Raw genomic sequence first — 18,787 nt, 5'->3', positions numbered from 1 at the left:
ACGTTTTGGTTATTACATATTACAGGCTTTGCTACTCTGGGTTTTGTGTAGTACGTTTTGGTTATTGAATATTGCAGGCTTTTTCTCTGTTGTGAAGATATTTCCACAGAAATAAGGTAGTTTGCGGTAATACAACCGAATAAATCATAATTTAATTACCGGTTCTACTCCATAACGAGCCACCGGAGACCAAGGATACCTTCTACCAATATACACAGAAGGTTTCCCTCAATAATTTCCGAAAGTTTGTCGACGGAGTTCCAGTTCATCCTGTGTATGTGCCTTCAGGTCGGATAATATTGTGGCTGGTCTTGAATGATCCTTTCCATGGAAACGATAAATTTGTTACCATTCGTTACCCTTTTCAGACACCTGCACACATACACCAGTATCTTCATGCCATTACCGGTATATTTTCCTTTCTGTTCAAATTATTACACAACTCGATGCGTCGTAAAAGAAATGGTTTCAATAAAATCTTAAAAATATGTCACACTCTTCATTACTATTTATTTCACATACCCAGTCTCCGGAGCATACGAATTAATCAATGAAGAATAAAATGTCTTACCTCGCCGAGAATTGAACCCGGAAGCCCATGGACCAAACGCCAGCACGCTAACCATTTCGCCGTGGAAGCGGACAGTGCATAAGTAAAATACAGGAAGTACAGGTAGTAAGTTGACTGCGAGTAGATTAAAAAGAAGTGGGCGTATCGTCATTACTTGTTATAATGATGTTATTTGTTTTTCGTCCCACTAACTACTTATTAAGATTTTCGGAGACGTCATTAGTTGATCAGCAGGCGTAGTATAGTCGAGGGATAATTTTTTTGCTATGGGCTTTACGTCGCACCGACACAGATAGGTCTTATGGCGACGATGGGATAGGAAAGGCCTAGGAGTTGTAAGGAAGCGGCTGTGGCCTTAATTAAGGTACAGCCCCAGCATTTGCCTGGTGTGAAAATGGGAAACCACGCAAAACCATTTTCAGGGCTGCCGATAGTGGGATTCGAACCTACTATCTCCCGGATGCAAGCTCACAGCCGCGCGCCTCTACGCGCACGGCCAACTCGCCCGGTTGTCGAGAGATAACATGCGCATGATGTCCCGATTCAAACTTCGAGATAGGATTACCGGTACGAGTCATGGACTGCATCACTTGCTCGAAATGCATCGAGAGCTCTCGATACGTTTCCCAGCACTGCCTCGAGACAAAGGTCTCATGCGCCTGACGTCACTATACGGCATCGAGATAGCATCATGAGGCACGTACTGCATCGCTTGCTCAGAGTGCATCGGGAACTTTGCATCACGCGACCCATCACTACTATAAACTTCAGATAGCCATCTGCTATCATAAACTTTCCATATTAGTGGCACTCTATCTCGTCAGAATAGGCCTTCTTGTACACGCACGCACATTAATGGTGTCCCGACATAAACAATCAACACTGCCCCACTCCAGTACTGAAAAGGAGGGGAGAGAGTAAAGGGATAGTGTTGAAGGCCACTCCAGTACCGAAAAGGAGGGGAAGGGAGTGAACAGGTAGTGCTGAATACACAGTGTGTGTATTCCGGCGTTATACTGTAACATTGTAATAAGATTGCTCCTATCCTAGCACAGGTGAATCGAGGCCGTATTATTGGCATGTGGGAGGCTCACATGGTCCCCCAAGCAATAGCACAAGCAGTCTTAAGACAGTTTGGAGATGGATAGAAATATAGCAAGAACGAGGTGAAGAAGGATTGGTAGACCCGATATAACGCAGCTACAAAATATTCCTAACTAGTATAAAATACTTTTCGGTTAAAAACCTCCTTTACCTCTTAATACTGTAATTAACAGAGTAGACTACTTTTTAATTTTTTATGCTAAATTGCTATTTGTTCGGGGCGTCGACCTATAGAGTTCTTTTGCCCCTACTTGCACAATATATGAACCTGCATGTAATTGGAATTGCGGAAGTGTTGAGTGTTGAATGTGAGAAACGTTAAGGACGACACGAACATGCATCCCCCAGGCCAGAGATATAATCATTTACAATTAAAACCCCCTGACCCGGCCGGGAATCGAACCCGGGGCGGCCGGACGCATTGCCCCGTACACGACGGGGCCGGACGAGTAGGTAATCTAATGCTGTACTTCAATACATCCGCCACTGTGCCCATTTCGATCACAACGAAGTCTTGTAGCGGGCTGTCTGCATGCAGTCCATGCAGCAATGCGTTAAGCGAGAAGGTGAGTCATTGTGCCTTCGACACTACCCCTTCACTCCCTTCCCCCATGTTTTGTTCTGGATTGGCCTTCAACACTAACCCTTCACTCTCTCCCCTTCTTTTCAGTACTGGAGTGGGGCAGTGTTGATTGTTTATGTAGGGACACCATTAATGTGCGTGCGTGTACATACGAGATCAAATTTATATATATGTGTAAATATTTCTTCACAACAGTCAACTTACTCATGATATTATTAGCGTGTTCACCTCTATAAAAAGCAAGTCTAAATTCCCTTTATTTTGTGTGTATTGTACCAAAGACTGCACGAAAATAAACTTCAAGTTGTGTTTTTGTATATTGTGCTTCTTGTATACAACAATCAGGTCCATAAGTAGCTCAGAAATTTGAGCCAAATGATTCAATGAGCGTTCAGGAACTGGCATTTAAGCTTGTAAATCCTAGAAAAGAAAGGGAAAACTCACCCATTAATTTAGGGAATATGCACATATTTGAAACATCTTTAGAAAGTGAATACAAAATATTCGAAGTCCTAGATAAATACGAAATCAAAATTTGAAATTAGGCAATTGTTCTTAGAACGCTTGTCCACATTGCTCTAACATCCCGAAGAATCTCAACACGCGAATTAGATTAGAAAATTTCACACAACTTTGAAAAGGATCTGTTATGCAAATAGAAATAGCAGGAACATCGCTTAAGGCAGATACGAGCGAAATTTGTCTAATTTATGTGCAGCTTCCTTGTCCATTTTAGCGAGAGAGGCCGAAAATATTAAATTCCTGTCCAGCATGGAGTTGGCCTACCCTGTTGGTACGAAAATGTAGGCGAACGACAGTCTTCTTCCTGTGGTGGATTTAAGGCAGTGTACGAATTTGAATACGAATGGCCCTGGTCATATAGTGAAACAGGGGAGGGCATAACCCAATCACACAGCTCAGATGGTTCTAGAAGGAGGAAGCTTTGCTCTACGGCAGTGTCGTAGCTCATACCTTGTCAACTCGCGCTAATCGAACCAAAGCGTTGTAAGCAGGCTCAGTTTTCAGCTTAGAGTAGTCTCCTCCTCTTGACTAGCCAGTCCCTCCCTCTGGTTACAGCGCCGCGCAATCCTTGAAGATTGGCACTCTTCTACAAGAGATCTACGATTTCATGAACATTATTGTCCCAGCAAGAGTTCCCAAGGCTACATACACAGGCATGCCGATTTTCTGCAATGTTTTGCTCGACATATGTTTGTGAGAAAATATTTTAATAATTAGAGCCCGGATTTTTATGCATTAATAGGTTAGAATGCAAAGTTTCTGAAGCGAGCAGCAAGTATAGTCTACCTTCACAACGATTAAGCTATGGGGTTTGCATAAACATTAGGGGTACCGTCCATCAGAACTTCTATAATTTATGTTACTCTCATTACAATATGGAAGAGCGGGTGGCTGAAAGTTCCTATTAACCGAATTTAGTTTGAAATCTAACCTATTACAGCATGAAAATCCGGGCGTTGTTCATAATGAACCTTAATAAGTTTAAAAGATGATCCTGCATGCAAGATGCAGTTTTGGAAGCTATATTACGCATCAAATCTGCACAAAACATTTATCCCAACATAAATAAACTGGTAGCATCCAGGAGGTGCAGAGTTTCTACTTCAAAGAAAATCGTGTTAAATTCAAAACTACCCAAAGTTTGGTTGAATTATGCGAGAAAGGAAAACACTTGTTTGCGTTACATTTCAAACGTCCAATTTCTTTTGAATTTGTGAGATAAAATCATTTCCGTTAATATATTTCTTTAAATATATTCTCTTGTTTAACATTCTACAACAAGTTTTTAATGATCTTGTGTGATAAACATTGTTCCAGGGATATCTGTGCTCAGCAGAGGTAAAGAAGCGTGTGGGGCGAATGGCTGGACCGTGCACAAATTACAAATTTGAGTACAAATTACCCTAATAAGATTTTACAAATTTTATTTCTTTTCTTTCTGATTGATTATAAAATAACAGCTTTTTAAACAATAAACAACAGACACTAACGAGCATATGTGCTGAATAAAATGATAGTAGGCATAGATATCAAGGATAATTTAATAAAAAACCACCTATTCAATACTTTCCACGTTGTGGTTATTATCTACATGATTTTATGTAGACTTATTTAGGTCAGGTACATGTTTCACCCATTATTTTGGGCATCTTCAGCCTGTATACAACCTTTAGGTCAAGGTTTGGGACCTTTTAAACCAATATAAACATACCAATATATACACTATATACAATATATACATTATATACAATATATACAAACATTAATGAACTCTTAAGATGGGTAACATAAGTTAATACAGTTAAGTATTAAGTAAAATGATAGTACAATACAACAGGAGCTCGGCAAGTCTGAATCAATCAAAGGGAGCTCGTAAGCTGTGAAACAGGTACCATCATGGGCGTATTACTTAAGATAGGTATAACAATCAGGGAAGAAATTCCCATCTCTCGTGTGATCTTCTACTGGAGCATATTAACTCTTTACCGATACAATTATTAGAGTACAAATTCGTATTCACAAAAAGGCAGAGGCAGTCTCTTGATACACTATTAATTGAAAAGTCAGCATCCAGTGATACATACCCTTCTTATTACCATTTTGGGGATATACATTTTACCTAGGAAAATATCACGAATTATTTAAAGTCAAGGTTACCCTCAACCGACAAGTACATGCAAAGGCATGTGACCCATACTACGTGGTCCCCAAAAACGAGAAAGGAAATGTTAAATAAGGGCCGGTTCAGAAAATGAATGGAGGTGGAATACAAGAAATTCGACAAATACCAGGAAGGAAAACCTAAGCGGGCTTAATGCCCAAAGAAAGAGGGGCTAATCACATCCTATAGGATGGCTTAAAGGGAAGTACATTTAAGGCCGAAAATGAATTTCAAAATTTAGGATTTAGGAAATTTTAGTCAACCGATTCGATTGGAAGGGGAGTATCCGAGGTAAACACTAGTGCTCCCTCACATTTGGTTAATTTCCTAGTAGGGAACACAGTTTTAAGACCGAAGACTGTGCAGAAGGCCCTACATTACTAGAAAACGAGAGCCCTAACTATTACATTGTACATGAGAAACCGGTGAAGTTTTCCCCGCACTTCATACGCCGGAACAACCACTTATTTAACTTCACTCTGCCATACCCTTTTAGTTTGGAACTCCTTCGGGGCGTGACCCCCGCCTCTTTAGCTCCCAGGGGAGCCGCTCTCAATCCCCTTTCAAGATGCACACAGTACTACACTAGCTAGAGAAGATGCGGAGCCCAAAAGTCGCTCCTCTTATAAAGGGAGAAACATCTAGATCTTTACAATCCAAGGATATGATTGAGTGGCCACAGGTTTAGAAACAGGTCCAAGGATGGTGGATAATTTAACTTAACAGCTTGTGATAGGCGTCTGGGATATTATTGAGTTCGTCAATGCTGGCGGTTCGGTGAACATCGTTAATCAAGTGACGTGTGACTAGTGTGCTCTAGTTAGTTGCGAGCGAAGTGTGCTAAATGGAGCTCGAACTTGGAGATGGTGGCACAAACCGGCCTCCTAATCTCGAAATGTATCTGGGGGTTGACCACGAAGAAGAAATCCCCGTAAATAACGAACAGGTAGCAGGGAAGTCAGGCCTCCAGTTAAACAACAAGAGGATCTCTCTAATCGTGAAGATAGCTTACCGACTCCGGACCTATATCCACTTAGACATAGGGGTCCTTATTTGATTAATATTGAATCTTTAAGTAATAACAATAAGGCAATTTGCATCCTATGGCCTTAGGTCGGATTTTTTATGACAACCAAATCAGTGGCATAAAAACCGTTAGTCGCAAAGGTGCTCGACGTATTAAAATTGCATTTAATTCCGGTCAACAAGCCAACAACGTTTTACAACATCCAATATTGTTAGACAAGGATCTCAAAACCTACATCCCATCCTCCAACATTTATCGCATAGGTATTATTTGTTGTGTGGATAAAAACTTATCTAATGAAGAAATAATGCAATGCATTGAATCTACTTACCAATTAAACAGGTACAGCGAATGAACAGAAGGATTAATGTAGGTGGTCAAATAGATTATGTGCCCACTGGTTCAGTCAAAATTAGATTCAGATCTCAAAACCTACCGGTTCAAGTATCTATCTTTAATGTGCTATTAAAGGTTGAAGTTTTTATTTATAATCCAATTATATGTAAAACCAGTCAACGATATGGACACACTGCTAAATTCTGTAGGGGCAGCAATCCTCGTAGCGGGCAATGTTCTCTATCGCGTACAACACGTGAATGTCAGCACACATTGTTTAAATATCTACACTGTAACCTCAATCATTCTGTAGGCTCAAGCGTTTGTAAAGTGCATAAGAAACAAGTTGCTATCAAAAAAATCATGTGCATACAAAACGTCTCTTTTGAAGAGGCACAGAATCAAGTACAACTGAAGGCGTATAATCCACTTTCAGTATCACAACAATTCCCACCATTGCCATCAGAACAAACTGTAGAACTTCCTAAAAAAGGAAATTTACGGATGTTATCTATCTTGATCCTAGAGTCACCCCTCCTCCTGCCTATGATAGGGAAGGTTACCTTCAAATACTTGGTACCACAGACAAGAAAATCGTTCTTCTCCTTTAACTAATACTAACAATGTACCGAGAAGTAGTCTGGGGATTCAGCCTACAGCGGCGTCACCAACAAATGAACCTGGGTGTAGTTTACAGAAGGAACATCAGCTTCCATTTAACCCGAGTATTCTGCTGTCCGCATTACGTGCAGAGTTTCTAATACTCATGGAACTATTAGGGGGAAACCCACAATGGAGTCACTTGCTTAAGAGTATAAATGATAAAGTAAATAGTCTAATCGCATATGGCAATTTCGATACTCCAGTGGAATTGCAAAAGCATACTACGTAAGAGGCACGAGTTAGCTAAACTTATCAATGACTATCATCCCCATATAATATTTATTGAAGAATCCTGGCTGAAGCCTGAGTACATTTTTATACTTGCGGGTTATAACGCGGAAAGAATGGATGGTGGTGGATACGGCGGCGTGCTTACGCTTATTGCCGATAGATTAACATATGAAAGGTTGGATGTTACATGTCACATCAAGGACACGTTTATAGTAGCGGTGAAAATCCAAGACTTGGTCATCGTGAACCTCTATTGTCCTCCTCGTATACAAGGTACTGCTATACAATGACACATTCCCTTCTATTAGTTTAATACTTATCCTGTTTTCATAATTGCTGGATACATTAATGCCCACTGCACTGCATGGGGATCTCATAACCTTTCCTCTAAGTGTAGAAAAATTCTCAAAGTAACTCAGGCACAACACCTGCTAATATTGAATGATGGATCTCCAACTCGACTAACGGTACCGGGGCAAGCTAAAAGCGATGTAGATCTTTCCATTTGTAGTCTCACCTCACCTTGGATCACCGTAGTTTTTGGCAAATAATTATAGATACGCACATTATTGATCACTCTCCCATATTTATATCCCTTGGTGAGAATATCCTCCATTCAACTTTTGATTCCTCTACAACTGACCAATGCAGGTCTGAAAGGTCACTACATGGCTTTGATTTAGAAATGTTTCGGTGCTATCTTCACTCCAAGTTCAAACTCAGTTCTTCACCTATAACTCAATATTCCTCGTTCCGTAAAGTAATCACCAAATATCTCGATATTTATCACCCTATGCCTTTGCTGGGAGGACCTAGTGTTTACAGTGCACTATGTCTTCTGGTATGGGCTAGAGCAATTTTGTTTTCTTCATTGATCAGTCTCTGTCTTATTCTTGGCTTTGACAATATGAAAGTGATGGAGGTATGAACGATGCTATTAATGGAATTCCTTGTGCAGCCTGTCCCTGCTATGAATGGTATGAAAATGTGTTTCATAGGGTTGGTCGATGCAGGCATTTCAGTGGGACTGATATGTAATAGCAACTTCTGGCTTAGTGAGGAAAGCAGCGGGAAACCACCTCACTCCTAATTTCCCTAGTACGCCTCTTCAGTGATGCCTAGGCCATCTATGACAGCTGATGGTAGAGCTGTTGGGGATCCAACCAGCCTTAGGGCTGAAGACTGAACATACATACGTACATTCATCATCCTATTCACCCAAAAATGTAACCACAATCCGGAAAAAATGTAATTCGATGGTGGTATAAACACTGCGAGGCAATAGTTAAACGGCGAAAATGCCTTTTTATGCAGCTTTGAAATAACTTCACATATCATAACTACATTCTCTATCAGAAATATACCGAAAAGATGAAACGGACTTTTAATCATAAACGAAAGGAATCCTAGAAAAATTTCATCTCTACTATTCACAGAAATACTAATCCGCAGCTCCTTTGTTCTGCTATCAGATCAATAGGTCACATTACACGCAGACACAACGCTGTTACAATCCATCCTGACAGGCTACAGACATTTTATAACGACCTCACTCGAGACTTTGTGATACCCAATATTGCACTGCCTTCGTCCGCACATAATGGCCGCTTTGAGATACTTACGCAACCCATTGACCTGCAAGAATTTCTTACTGCTGTCGACGGAGAGAACTCAACTTCCCCGGGTTCAGATTGTATCACCTACAAAATGATACACCATCTTCCACGTAAAGCACACACAATTTTAATTAGTTACTTCAATTCGGTTTTAACGTTAGCTAAAACTCCACCGGACTGGAATAAATTTCTATTGGTACCGTTAGAAAAACACAAAACTGAAAGTAATGTTTACACTCAGTATAGAGGAATAACCTTGGGATCTTCTATTCGGAAGGTTTTCTGCGAATAATTCTAAGTCCCCTACTATGGTGCGTGGAATATTATAATTGAGTGCCAAAATATAAATTTAACGTTATTAAGGGACGAAGTACGTTTGAGGCTATGAACATATTCTTGACGGACCTCATTTTAACTCGATTTCGAAAGCATGATACTATTGCCCTTTTTTAGATATTAAGCAGGCGTGTGATAATGTTAATATTCATATATTGCTCCAACTACACTGGGGCAACTATTATATTATCGATGCCTACACATTTAATCATCGTGGCAGCCTCATAACATTATATATTCTTCCAAGGGATTACCTTAATCTAGAAACACTTATAACTCGCGATGTCCGGATAATTTCATATGCCGATGATATACTAATATACGATACTGAAAGTACTGTACTTGCAGCCAGACAAAACATCTCCCTGGCACTAGAAAATGCAAATAATTGATTAACTGCACATTGATTCGAAGTTTCGCAGGGTAAGAGTGCTGCTAAGGTCTTCACCAATAAATGAAGTTATGATCAACCTCCAGTAAAATGCGGTACTTTAGTTATTCCAATCCGAACAAACTATAAATATCTAGGTCTGTATTTAGATAACAAGTTAAGTTAGAAATATAATTTTGAATCCCTAAAATCTCAAACAATTAACTTTTTAAATATTCTCAAAGCCATAGTAAGGAGGAAATGGGGAGCGGACCCAGTCATGACTCTGACAATCTATAATACTCCCATACGATCTAGATTAGATTATGGATGTTTCTTCTTTAACATGGAATCTGCTACCCTTGTACATAAATTGGATGTTATTTAATACAAAGCGCTACGACTTTGCATTGGTGCCTTGAAATCAACCGTCACTAATGCATTGCTGGTTGAAACTGAGGAAATGCCGTTGTTCATACGAGAAAGTTTCCAGCAAACAAGGTTTTAATACGAAAAATCTCACTGACCTCATATTTGTTCTTTCCTAAATTACGACTCCTATCGGAATATTTTCAGTAACACACTAATACCATATTAAAACCCCCCCCGACCTCTTAACAACCTTTGAAAACATCAGAGCTTATCACAATCACATAATTCAATGTCCATCCCTACCTATTTATTCCTTACCATACTGGTTATCTTTTTATAAACCACACCTTATCATATCACATTTTGGATCTAATTCCAATCAAGGCCAACACTATTCTCATATCTCCTCTCACATCCGTGTATGTCTATCTCTACACCAGGATGCATTAAGCATTTACGCAGATGGTTCTCGAAATGCTCAAGGCGTTGGGCCAGCCTAATATATACCCTCATCTCAAACTTCCTGTAAATTCACATTAACAAAACACGCTTTTATCTTTACAACTGAAGCATTCGCCATTAGACAGGCCTTACTATATGTAAAACGTAATGCTATATCCAAGGCCATCCTATTTTCCAATTCACAGAGTGTCCGCAAATGTATACAATTCACAGAAAGTCCAAGTTCGTGGTATGTCCTCAATATTAAAAAACTATTATATGAACTCGAACAAAACAATCAGAATACGTCACTAGTCTGGATTCCAGGCCATTCTAATATTTTTGGCTGATTTATTCACCAAAGGTGCTGCCTTGGGATACGGGTTAATTTTTAAATCGCTATTCCTGCTACAGACATCCAACCTCTCATCAAAAAAGCACTTTGTCAGGAATGGAGGGATGATTGCAAAGGATCAGCAACAACTATAGGTGGTTTCTGTTTCAATACCCGACCTTCCATCTGTCTAGTGCCATGGTTTTCTAATGGAACATATACACGTCGGCATGTCACCACTATCATTCGCCTCCGTTTTAAGCATGTACTCACACCCGCCTAAAAATTTAAATTTCATTGAAATAACTCACCGATATGAAGTTGTGGGAACGCTATCATGTGAAAAATGTACACCACAAAGAAACCGTCTATTCCAAAAATTACTTGACCAAACAGTTAAATTCCCCACATGTGTGTCTTGCTTGGTATACAAGCCCACACCGGAAACTGTAATGGCTGACTACTAAATCAATATCATATCTGTCTCTGTACGGCTCCATGGCTAAATGGTTAGCGTGCTGGCCTTTGGTCACCGGGGTCCCGGGTTCGATTCCCGGCAGGGTAGGGAATATTAACCATAATTGGTTAATTTCGCTGGCATAGGGGTTGGGTGTATGTGTCGTCTTCATCATCATTTCATCCTCATCACGACGCGCAGGTCACCTGCGGGACTCAAATCAAAAGACCTGCATCTGGCGAGCCGAACTTGTCCTCGGACACTCCCGGCACTAAAAGCCATACGCCATTTCATTTCATATCTGTCTCTGAATGAACCTACACGCCTGAAATTGCTCAAATGAGATGTGTCAAATGATTCCAATTTTCAAGATAAATTCTGGCGATAATTGTGAAACCTCCTTCCCTATGTATGGGTATAACATTGCCATAATCAGGAAATGGTGACTAAAGTTATCAAGCGAGTGTACATGTGGTGACTGGGTTAATTTCCGTGAGTAGTGTCCAATAACGCAAGAGAAGAAGAAGCCTGGGATATTAATGACAATTTTGGAAAAACCAAATATAACGTCAGCATAACGAAAGATTTACCAACTTAAGCACTGAAGCTTTGTCACAAATTAGTTTTAGGCTTTGCCCTTCAGAGTTCTTTCCACTAGATACGTTAGAGCCATCTAACGATCGACGGAAAAACTTTGACAACAGTTCAGAAGTTCTGAGTTGTTATCAGAGATGGCCATAGTAGAAAATGCGCACGAAACAAACAGGAAAAGAAGGTGTGCCCTTGCTACTAAAATAATTAACTGTAATGCTTGAAACAGGTATCAGAACATCCGACAAGCTCTCGTCACTGAGAGCTAAAACACTGAGTCCTGGAGTGGGAGTGAAGAGGACTCAGGAGAAGAAAGCAACCCGCAGCGCAAAGATGAAGGAACAATGGGCTAAGAAAAAGCTCACCAGAGTTAGAAACCCGTGGTCGAAGCGACCTCAACGAAACAAGAATAAAACAACGCCTAAAATCTGATGTTTTCAGTAAGAGAAGCAAATCCCAGCAACAACACCAAAGTATACAATAGATTAACTTGTACTTTCTTAGAATTTGACTTGAAAGCAGGGGGGAAACACTTATCATCAATCCTCCTACAAAGTGTATGAAGACTTTATTTAAAATTGTGTTAAATTCGTAAAGGAAATTCTATTTTTGATTCGGTGGGTTAAAATTTACGTTCGCAGTTTGATAGAATAATTTGCTTATGAATGTGTTAATATCGACAATTTGTTTTGATTTTCGGTGGAAAAATATAGTTAACGTTTTTTTACGAATAACCACCATGGTTTAAATGTGTAACACATTTAATTTCCGTTTATTTTTAGAAATCAATTAAGTTCACTTTGTGTTTAAATTGATGTTCATCATGAGAATGTTAAATGAAACAGTTTTCCCCGCGTTGCTTTTTGGCGTGAACACCTGCCTGGCCCTGCTGTTTCAGACACCCCGTCATATACTACCGCGCTCAGGGCTTATTTGCAGGTTATCTGCCCGGAGCCGTCCGATGAGCAGTTGAGCTGCAAAGATATGTCGTAGCTGATATTATGTAGTGCACGTTCGCTTATAAATATGGTGATGAGTCACAGAGAGGCGAGGATTTCCATGCGACTTACACGTGCTGCAGGTCTGTACTAAACAACTGCGACTCCCTACCCGCTCGCTGGCACAGAATGTACTGACTTCGCCTTCTAACCCCGTTTCCTTTAGTTGAGGCTGCGTGGTGCAGAGGAACGATATTATAACTTGCTGACGAGGATCACGGGAGAAGTTGTCGCCAAATAGCGACAATGGCAGAAGTGTCCCAATAAATATCCTCATATGGACTATGTTCCCATCACCAGTTTCGATTTTCGATTAATCTTTGGACAGGGATGCTGGGAGGCATTGTCATAGGTCCTGTGCTGTTACTGTGGTGTCCTACCGATAGTGCATATTCCTCTCTACACCTGTTAGCATTTGTAGTTTCACTATGATTGAGCATCCCTGTTTCCCCCCGAGGGTAGGAGCGCAATGATACATCCACTGCATTCCCTGCATGTCTTAAGAGGCGGCTAAAAGTGGGATGCCGAGAGCGTCTTAGCTTGGGGAACATGGGTTGACAACCAAGGGGCCCCTAGCTGATCCTGGCATTGTTTCCACTTACTCGCGCCAGTCAAAACCAGGTGGTACTGAGCCGGGTCTAAGAGAATTTTCCCCGAAGTGCTGAGCATGTATTATTGCTAATAGTGGACATTTCGAACACTCACAGTAACAATGGTCATTTTCAGGAAATATGTGTATGAAAGTGATTGCAGTCTCCATACACTTGGTAGAAGGACTGATGTTAGAAAGTGTTTTTCCCCCTGCCTTCAAGGCAAATTCTAAGAAAGTACAAGTTAATTTATTGTGTACTTTGGTGTTGTTGCTGGGATTAGCTTCTCTTACCGAAAACGTCTAATTTTAGGCATTGTTTTATTCTCGTTCCGTTGAGGCCCCTTCGACCACGTGGTCCCTAACTCGGGTGAGCTTTCTTCTTAGCCCAGTGTTCCTTCATCTTTGCGCTGTGGGTTGCTTTCCTCTCCTGAGTCCACTTCAGTCCCACTCCAGGACGCAGTATTTTAGCTGTCAGTGGCTGCAGCTTGTCGGATGTTCTGATCAGCACTCTAAATTTATCCCTGTTGAATATATCATTGGAATCAATTTTTTAAACTTCTAGGTCTTTCAGAACCAAAGGAAACACAAGCGTGAACGGATAAATTAACAAATATTAGTCCCATGCTAAATATTATTAAACTTACCAGCCTCATTCAGCCGAGATACTGTGCAGTATAAATTGGTTTAAGTATAAAGTATAAATATATTGAAAACTTACCAAATATTTACTTAATAGTCTGTTACAGAATATGGGGTTTCCCGTACTTTAACGTTTAAGAGTTACTATTTCAATACATTTTCAGAGAAAGGGGAAAATTATTTAATTTTTACTTGAAAATATTATTGAATTAGGTGACTGCAACAGATTATTTGACAACTTGATTTTTCATCAGTTATTTTATTAAATAAGCATTATTACAGACAATTAAAGCTAAAATGTTTAATCATTAAAATTGGCAAGTTCTTGCAAGCAGGTGGACTCCCCAAAATCTTCCCGCGGAAGATGGTATGACGCATTGAACATGGCTACAGAGAGCAGTGACTGACACTGCTCCGATTTAATTAATTTTACAGGTGAACCAAGAAACTGTTTAGATCCATAGGTTTATCCATTATGATTCTAAGATTCAATAAGAAAGCATCGCTCAGAGGAGGCTAGAACTCTTCGACCTGCATTAATAAGGAGTTAGACCTTGATATCAACCTTAGTTCACGTAAACACCAATCATCAGCAATCAGTCAGTCATACAACGTGTTCATTATGTTGTTGTTAATGTTTAATGTTATTATCTTTACGTTTCACCAACTTCTGTTACGGTTTTCGGAGACGCCGAAGTGCCGGAATTTAGTTCCGTAGGAGTTCTTTTACGCGCCAGTAAATCTACCGACACGAGGCTGTCGTATTTGAACACCCTCAAAAACCATAGTACTAAGCTAGGATTGAACCTAAGTGAGGAATATCACTTCGGTAACTTAGTGTAACAGTTTATCAGCTGTTTAACGATCACAGCACTACTGTCAAATTTGACCCTTTGTGGGGACAGCGATCGTACACTGATGGTTCATTCTGCCCCAGTCTTCATAAAGTATTGTTTACATCACGTGTTGCAGGCAGAGTTCAGGGCACGTCGTAACTTTTGGTGAGAACTAGCGCAGGTAATGTGAGGACAAGTTTGATGAGTTCATCTACGCTGCATGCTGATAAATAAGGACAGAGAGGTTCATTTTATTTTACAAACCATTTACTGCTGGACATGTCTCTCTGTTAATGCTTGCAGATAGTAAAATCTCCCCCGCTCACATGTTATCAAACCAAGCAATTTAGCTGACGTGGCACTGTTACGTAGTTAAACTTACCGTTTTATACACACTCTGCTAAGTGTTATTGTACTCTACTGTGCGCCATTGACTCGCTCCATGTTCATCTAGGTATATCTCGAGGTTATGGATGAATTAGGGAACAGTAAAGATTGCAATAGTTCGCTTCTTTGATGTACAGAAGGTCGTTCGGGATCTCTGGGGATGATGTTCAAAGACTAATTAGCGTATGAAAAGCCATGTCTGCACAAACCATCATGCTCAATTGGAAAGCCAGCATTTCTAGCTACAGTCTGACAACGTAATTTCCATTGCAGCAGACTTTTTAGCAGAGCTAGCGTGTCTATCTTATCCACTCCTCCTGACAGGCTTTTCAGAGTCCATTGATAGTGCGTGGACGTCTATTACCTAAGACCATATTTAGAAGTTCATGGGTGACCCATCATGTGCCTTCACAGGAATGTCAGTAAAAGGAATTGCACTGATGTCCGACTCATTGGCTGAATGGTCAGCGTACTGGCCTTCGGTACAGAGGACCCCGAGTTCGATTTCCGGTCGGTCGGGGACTTAAATCTTCATTGGTTAATTCAAATTGCTCGGGGGCTGGATGTTTGTGCTGTCCCCAACATCCCTGCAACTCACACACCACACATAACACTATCCTCCACCACAATAAAACGCAGTTACCTACACATGGCAGATGCCGCCCATCCTCATCGGAGGATCTGCCTTACAAGGGCTGCACTCTGCTAGAAATAGCCACACGAAATTAATTGCACGGATTCCAGTTTCCATTCCCATTCTCTCTAAGAACAGACAAGTCGAACGAGAGGTGTGGCTGGATGCTTTATCTTGTTGTACCCACACCTGATTTTTCGCCCTCCCATACAGTGCTGGGATATCTGTATTGTAATTGGGTGTTAAAACTTCTTGATGATAGTATGTAGACTTCACCTTCACATTATTAGCGACACTGCTATTGTAGCAGTATCCAACGATGATCATGATACCCCTTGGAAAACTTTCCTGGCATTCTTTATACAATGTTTGATAATTTGTTTTGTCTCTAGGGCGGTAGCAAATCGAGCGGGGTTTGTTACAGTCACTAAGTTACACATATGCTTTGTATAATGTCACCACGTTTTCCCATGTCCTGCTAGATAGCCCTCATACAGCTTTCTTGCGTTGGTGCGATGTTCGGAAATGTGACTAGGAAACAACTTATGTCACTTTTCTAATTGCAGGTCCTTGTTGATTATGGTGCTAGCTGTTGAAGTAGGCATCCTCAACTTACGTGCGTTAGTCCTTTGGGGGGGGGGGGGTGGGGAGGGTTACCACCTGAGACAAGGGCCTTCACTTTCTTCACCACTTCTGGTGTACGGCCGGTGGCTGATCGTGGATTTGCCTGTTTTCCCATCTGGAATTAAGCCTTTTCCTTTTTTTATTCAATGCAGCACTGACGCTTTTCTTTCTCTACACACTCGTTCTCAGTACTGACGTAAATCGTCACTCCCCGTTTAGACGTGCTCATGTTGAAAACGGTGCCGCCAGTGGCCGTCAAACTAGTCACCAGAGATCCCGAATGACCTTCTGTAGTGGTTCGTGCGATTAGCTGCCACCCCCGGAGGCCCGGGTCCGATTCACGGCTTTGTCACGAAATTTCAAAAGTGGTACGAGGACAGGAACGAGGTCCATCCTCGAAGTTATTTTCTGCGGTTTCACACTTCTCCAGGTTAATGCCGGGATGGTACCTAACTTTTTTTACAACTTGTTTTACGTCGCATCGACACAGATAGGTCTAATGGCGACGATGGGATAGGAAAGGCCTAGGAGTGGGAAGGAACCGGCCGTGGCCTTAAATGTTTTTTGCTAGGGGCTTTACGTCGCACCGACACAGATAGGTCTTATGGCGACGATGGGATAGGAAAGGCTTAGGAGTTGGAAGGAAGCGGCCGTGGCCTTAATTAAGGTACAGCCCCAGCATTTGCCTGGTGTGAAAATGGGAAACCACGGAAAACCATTTTCAGGGCTGCCGATAGTGGGATTCGAACCTACTATCTCCCGGATGCAAGCTCACAGCCGCGCGCCTCTACGCGCACGGCCAACTCGCCCAGCGTGGCCTTAATTAAGGTACAGCCCAAGCATTTGCCTGGTGTGAAAAAGCGAAACTATGGAAAACCATATTCAGGGCTGTCGACAGAGGGGTTCGAACCCACTATCTCACAGATGCAAGCTCACAGCTGCGTGCCTCTAACCGCACGGCCAACTCGCCCAGTAGTACCTAACTTAAGGCCACGGCCACTTCCTTTCCTCTTCCCTGTCCATCCCTTCTAATCTTCCCATCCCCCACGAGGCCCCCGGGTTCGATTCCCGGCTCTGTCACGAAATTTCAAAAGTGGTACGAGGACAGGAACGAGAAGATGAGGCTGCCTGTGTGAGGTACTGCTCCTCCTTCCCAGTTGTATTCCAAACCCAAAGTCTCGCGCTCCAGGACACTGCCCTTGAGGCGGTAGAGGTGGGATCCCTTCCTGAACCCGATAGAAAACGGATAAATAAATAAATAAATAAATAAATAAATAAATAAATAAATAAATAAATAAATAAATAAATAAATAAATAAATAAAGTATTGAAGAACTCATTTATTATAACTCACTTAAATAAGAATATTTTCAACCACATACTCGCACATATTTCCAAATTGGTATTCACGGCAGTGACGATATGATCACAGTTTAAGCTACAACAGATTAAAAAAATGAAATAGTGTTTCACACATCGACACTTCATAATAGTACAGTCATGATTTTCAAAGAAATGTACTGGGACTAACTGCTTGTTTTTTAACTTTAAAAAGCCTAACCTAAACTGAATGAGCAAAATTTAGCAGGTATTTTACCGCCACCGAAGTTTTACAGTTTCACTCACTAACTGAGCATAGGTAGAGCAACGAAAAACGAGGGAATATGTTCCTCACGACGTACACCACTCTTATATTCACGAAGAGTGCCACAGAACTTGCGAAAACTTCACCTATAGTCCAAGAGGACCGCGTAAAAAATTCACAATATACTACGATTACAGGCAAATCCACTCGTACAGAGCATCGAAATACACATTTATTAGAATGAATATTGAATTTTCACGACCGCATTGTAATCGAAATGGACTTTCAACCTATTAGGTCGTGTTGCGTACATTTAGTACGTGTTGAAGAGATGTTAAGTACAGAAGGAAAATGGCCAACCGGGCACCAGTGGGATCCGAACCCACAACCGACGCGAAAGGGCAACTTAGAACTCTGGAGCTGAAGGAAAGAAAGATCCTGAGAAAAATCATGTGCCATATTAAAGAAGAAGGTAAGTACAGAAACAGGCACAACAACGAACTGTACCAACAATTGTGGAGCATTACATTATCTATGAGGAAGAGGAGATTGAACTTCTATGGTCATGTCATGACAATGAACAATCAGAGGCTCACCTCCAGAAGCTTCCACACCATCTTTACAGGGAAAGCGACTAATGCCAAGTGGGAAAGACTTGTCAGGAAAGACCATCAAGAATTGGACATTGCTCCCAGTGACATCTATGACAGGAATAGGTACAGAACGTTGATATAACATCAAACTCTTTCCAGTCACCAACAGAAAAAACAGTGCTTCC

This window comes from Anabrus simplex, chromosome 5 (assembly GCF_040414725.1).
Source record: "Anabrus simplex isolate iqAnaSimp1 chromosome 5, ASM4041472v1, whole genome shotgun sequence".
Taxonomy (NCBI): Eukaryota; Metazoa; Arthropoda; class Insecta; order Orthoptera; family Tettigoniidae; genus Anabrus; species Anabrus simplex.
Note: the sequence above shows the minus strand (reverse complement) of the source record.